Here is a 5894-nt window from a genome sequence, read left to right as displayed (position 1 = left end):
TAGTGTTTGATTACAGCCTTGTTTTTCATAATGACAGCACAAGTTTATATATATATATATATATATATATATATATATATATATATATATATATATATATATATATATATAAGATTGAATGGTGAATTCTATACATCAATTTTTGTCCATGCAATTATTCATGCTAGGCTAGGAATAATATGCAGTATGTTCATTGGTTTGCTGGTTTTATTTTTTTATTTTGTTTCAAAACTCATGTGAAAAACAGCATAACCAGGAAAATAGAAACAGGAAGTAAGTGGAACTGATCATGTTACTCATTCACAATGATGGGAAAAGGTTGTTATGGGCAGCACCAATCTTTATCTATCTGCTACTTTTTAATTGGTTTTATTTGTTTTGGTACCAAAACTCAAGCGATAAAGAACAGCGCTGACCAGACCCTGTCCCCATTATCTAAGAAACTTGAAACTGGACACATAAACCAGTAGTGTTACTCAGCATGCAGGTTAAACTATAAGGTTAAACCTTCCACACTAATATCCAGTGTTCATCAAACCCCAGACCCTCATTTTCAAGAGGAGGGATCCTCACTGATATATTTTGAATATATCTCGGCATGTTCTGCCCTGGGCTGACTGTGGCCCTTGGGTTGTCTGTGTGATACGATTTGTTTCTGACTTCATATTATGACCGTGATATATTTTGCTTTGTCCTACAAATTCTTTCTGTTCCGTTTTGATGTACGTGTGCTGAACACAGACCCTCACTGACACTTTCTTCTTCTGTAATTTAGATTATTTTCATTAAATAAACTGCCAGTCAACACCATGTCTGTTTCTGCTGACATTTTTTGTTATACCTATAGATAACACTGATTACACCTTTCTGTATAAATGCTCCCTGTTCATCTCAATAAATTTCGAAGAGTTTTGCTATTTAGTCACTGTGTCTGTGTGGTCCATTGCAAAAAAAATTTCTGATATCAGTAGTGGCAATGGCAGCAGAGCGAAAACATCTGTGAAAACAATATACCAAACATCCTAGAATAAGGATAGGCAGATGTGAAAATGTCCTAAATTATATTAAAAGCACAGCAAATTACATTTCATTACATATCCTAGCTTAGGAAACTTTGACCAGAGCACAGGGTCAGCTATGGTAGGGAAGTGGTAGCTCAGTGGTTAAGGCATTGGACTGCTGATTGGTAGGTTGCGAGTTTTACCACCACTGGGCCCCTGAGCAAGGCCCTTAACCTGTAACTGCTTAATTGTGTAAACAAGATAAAATGCAAGTCATTCTGGATAAGGGCCAAATTCTACTCAAACCTCAGCAAATGTACCAAACCTCCTAGAATAAAAGGCAGATGTGAAGATTTCCTGAGAAATTTCCTGAGAAATTAGGTCTACACTTCATTCTGAGGAAAGACTCCATTATTGTAGAAGTTATTACTAAACATGTCATTCCTGAGACTACACTTAATCTGGATAGACATCTCTATAGCTGTTCATTTATGTTTTAACCAGTAAAAAAAAATCTAAATCTATTGTATGAAGTTTTAGAAACTTTAAGACAGAGTGGGAGAAAATCACTGTGGGCTCAACAAGCAGCAAATGAGCCGGTGTGGAGCTTCTTCGGGATCTCTTTCCATTCACTGAACAAAAATAAATACAACATTGGGGCATATTGTGACTGAAATGTCAGCTACTCGATATTAATTTTTGATTATAGAATTCTAGAAAAGAGAAAAAGTGCACTTTAACTGAATCTAGGCTCAGCTATAATTAGCTACAGCAATCAGAAACCTCTCATATTGTCCCGATATTCGGTGTAACTGCACTGCTGCTTGTGCGATGTACAGAATGCTGTTATCATTCTTCTGAACTGATTTGAACTAAAAATTAAATTCAACTAAAAATCTAAATTAAACAAATTGAACATAATGTGGCATTTACGCAATGTAAAATCATTGATTTGGGAATTTTGGTACAATTCTAACAAGCTAACTATTTAAAAATATATATAAATTAATAAATATAATAATATCAATTTATACTAAATTGGCTGATATTTTCTGCCTAAGTAAAGATGGTTGGCCTTCAGGCATTGTGTGCTTCGTGCATGCCAGGTGGCTGTGTGCATTGAGCCCTGACTAGCGAAATCGAAATGAACCAAACCGTCGAACCGAGCCAATAACGCACACAGGTGGAACCCATCAATGACACGATCCACTCACCCTGGGAACCCGACACAGTGAAGAACTGGAAACCCGAAAAGCTATCAGCGAACATGCTGCATCCAAGATCCATTGCCACGGGTGTGTTGGTGTCATCACTTAACTCCCACACCGAGTTGGACAAATCGGTTTCTGTTATATTTGACTCAAAATCCACTGAAACACACACCAGAGCCAATTCTGTAAACCACTGCGAGTACAAGAGTTTATTTCAAACGTGATAGGCTAATAGACTACTGGAGGAAGACATGTTAATTAAATTAAATGTATGAATGTGGATTATACTGCACTTGAAATATAATCCATATGCAGTGAAGATGGATTGCACCAAGAAAACAGTAAGGATGTACTGTAACTAGATGGTTCATAGACAATATTTAAACAAATGAATTATAAACAGTAGATAAAACAATGCAAACCAGAAACGTGAATATAATAACCTGTACACAGGCTTGAGTATGAATGGACTCAAGAATATATAGGCTGAAATAACAAATAGAGTAAAAATACATGGCTTAATTTATTGGTTTTATACAGAACTGGTGAAAAGAAATGAATCAAATTGATCATTTGATTCATTTTTAAATCAGATTGATCCTTTGATTCATTGAATCAAACTTAAATAAATAAATAAATAAATAAATAAATAAATAAATAAATAAATAAATGATGAAAAAAGTTGCCCCAGACTTGATTTTATTTCTTTAGTAAAATAAAGTTGGTTTAATGAATTAAAAAAAGCTGATTCAACTGATTCACTCTATCAAATGATCAATTTCCATCATTTCTGTCTCTTATAAAAAATTAAGCCACACAACATAAAAGTTTACCCTGTGTTACTTAAGCCTGTCTGTTCTTGAGTAAGTTGAGCATTTGATTCTTTGAATCAGTTTTTTTGATTCATTGAATCAAACTTTGTTTCTCAAACAAACAAACAAAGATTGCTCAATACTAGATTTTTTTTCTAGTAACAAAGTTTGATTCAATGAATCAAAAAGCTGATTCAGTGTATCAAATGATCAATTTCCATTTCTGTTACTAGGGAAAAAGGGCTCCACTGCTGGGACAAAATGTTGAGAATAAATGACTCCTTTCACAATTAAGCAGATCAGTTAATTCAAAAGAAACACATCTTACTTGATCCTGCATTAGATTGTTGACACAAATGGTGAGTGGAGACGGATCCAAATGCAGTTCTAAGTGCTAAGGGAGAGAAATCCAAAATGTCAGGTACGATGGAGATGAAAATGCAAGCATGGGTCAGGCAATGAGCAAACAGATTATATTAGGCACAAACAAACAAACAAACAAACTTGCAAACCAAGAAACAGTAATAATACAGGCTTGATAAAGCCAGGCATGAGAATACTGAGTGTTTACTTTACAACCTGATGTGAAATCTGTGAGTCTTATTTGCTGAGTTATGTAATTGTGAACATCAGTAAGATGGTGAACTTGAGCTTCTGTTGTAGGGGTTGTAGCCTGTAGCAGCTACCTTGTAGTACTTTGTTTCCAGTGTTGAGGAGTGTTGTTTTAGAAGACAAGAAAAAGATGAAGCTACCTATATTTGTGACATATACATAAAAGCCCAGCAAATTACATATCATTACATATTGTAGCTTAGGAAGCTGTGGTCAGAACACAGGGTCAGGCATGGTAGGGAAGTGGTAGCTCAGTGGTTTGGGCATTGGATTGCTGACCAGGCGGTTGTGAGTTCTACCACCACTGGGCCTCTGAACAAGGCTCTTAACCCTTAAATGCTCAACTGTGTAAACAAGATAAATGCAAGACCTTCTGGATAAGGGCATCTGCCAAATTGTACTAGCACTGCTCATCTGGTCCCACCATCTCCCAGTGTAAAAGGTAGGTATGCATCTAGACTCTTTCCTGTTCTGGCACTAGGGTGATGGAATGAACTTCCTCTAGACATCCGAACAGCTAAGTCACTGGCTGTCTTTAAGCGATGGATGAAGTCCTACCTCTTCATGGAACATTTAAAGTAGTTCTTATTTTCCCTGTTTGTTTTATGTATTGTATTTTGTGTGAAAATAATAATAATAAAAATACAGTTTTAAGGCTGATGGTATCCTAAGTCTGTGACGTATTGAACCAGTGTTAATGTATTCATTGATAAAGACTTCAAAGCACTTTTGTTCATTGCTCTGGATAAGAGCATCTTCCAAATATCAGAAACCAGTGTCCCTCAACTGACAGTGGCAGCTTGGCAGTGCTGGGACTTGAACCCGAGACTCTCCAATCAGTAACCTTATCTAGTTAGTGATTATTGGAATAATATTACTGAAGCTGTGTCAGCGAATAATGAGAACAGTGTTTATGAGTACATAATAAATGATGTTATCCCTGAAAGGCATTTGCCTCATATAACAGGAGGCCTTCAGCTCCACAAGCAGAGTGTGAAAGAATACTTTTTCTAATATATAAATTCAAGGTAGAACCTATCAATTTAAAAGTGATATCTATCCCTAATCAGCAAGCCAGAGGTGACAGTGTCGAGGACAAATGTCCTGAGATGATATAAGGAAGAAAACTTGAAAGGATGTGTGATTATAAATCATTTCCCATCTACAACGGTGTACTCTATGGTGAAAAAGTGCAATTGTGTGAGCAGGAAATTCATTCTAGTTTTAAGTTATCAGCTGCTCACTGATGGAGACTTGAGTGCAAAACTCTTCAATACAACTGCAGTCCAAAGTCATCTTCATGGTTTCTAAATGGTACCATCCACAGCAATCCCATGTATCTCCAGGCTGTCCATGTAGCTCCATCCACAACAGCAGTGTGTGTCCTTCACCAAACACCATTTCAGTAGCTATTACAACACTGATTGATACAAAATTCCCTCAAAGACATTCTTTTTTTTTCTATAACTGGGAAAAATAAATGTAGCCTGCAGGTTCCTTGCAATGGGAACTCTATCTAGAAGGGATTTTTAAAAATAGAAAGTTGGATGGGTCGTGTAGGCACCACCCATTCACGTCAACTCTTTGAGAGTATATTTACTACTGATTATGACAACTTACAATGTTGTATGTTGGTATATTTACACATCATCCACTGGAATCCAACCTCGAACATTCAGACTGGAGGAATAATCTGGGATATGGAAAAAATTCTAGTCCTTGGACTTTGTACTGTACTGTACTTCTACACCAAACTTACAGAAATACACTGAAAAGAAAAAAATATCGACAAATCACTGCGGCAAGATTGAGGAGAAAGATCCAATGAATGCTTCAGGAAGAAAGTGTGATCCCAGCACTTTTCAATGTCAATTTGATGCCATGCCACTTAAACGGGATGAAAAAAAAAAATCAATATTTGATTATAAAATGTATATTCCTTATCTCTCTCCTAGCTATCCGGACAAAATCTTGTTATCTGTAAATGTCTAACCTTGGCAAGGTTGTAGCGGATTATCAACTGGTCAGCAGTGCTGTTATTTTCCTTATGATTCTTTACTTGTGTTACATGTTATATTGTGAACACGTAAAGGGTACGTTTTTACTCCGTTTCAAAGATGCCGCAGCGATACAGATTCCCGGAGAATGATCCTGAAGCGCTAATAATACGAACACTATGTATCGTATCCTAATACGTATTTATATATTTCAATAAAGCCGGCATGCCGATAACTCATTCGAACCTGTAATACAAAGAA

Source organism: Hemibagrus wyckioides, linkage group LG01, assembly GCF_019097595.1.
Source record: "Hemibagrus wyckioides isolate EC202008001 linkage group LG01, SWU_Hwy_1.0, whole genome shotgun sequence".
In the NCBI taxonomy this organism is placed as follows: Eukaryota; Metazoa; Chordata; class Actinopteri; order Siluriformes; family Bagridae; genus Hemibagrus; species Hemibagrus wyckioides.
The sequence above is the reverse complement of the archived record's forward strand: the minus strand, read 5'-3'. Positions refer to the sequence as shown.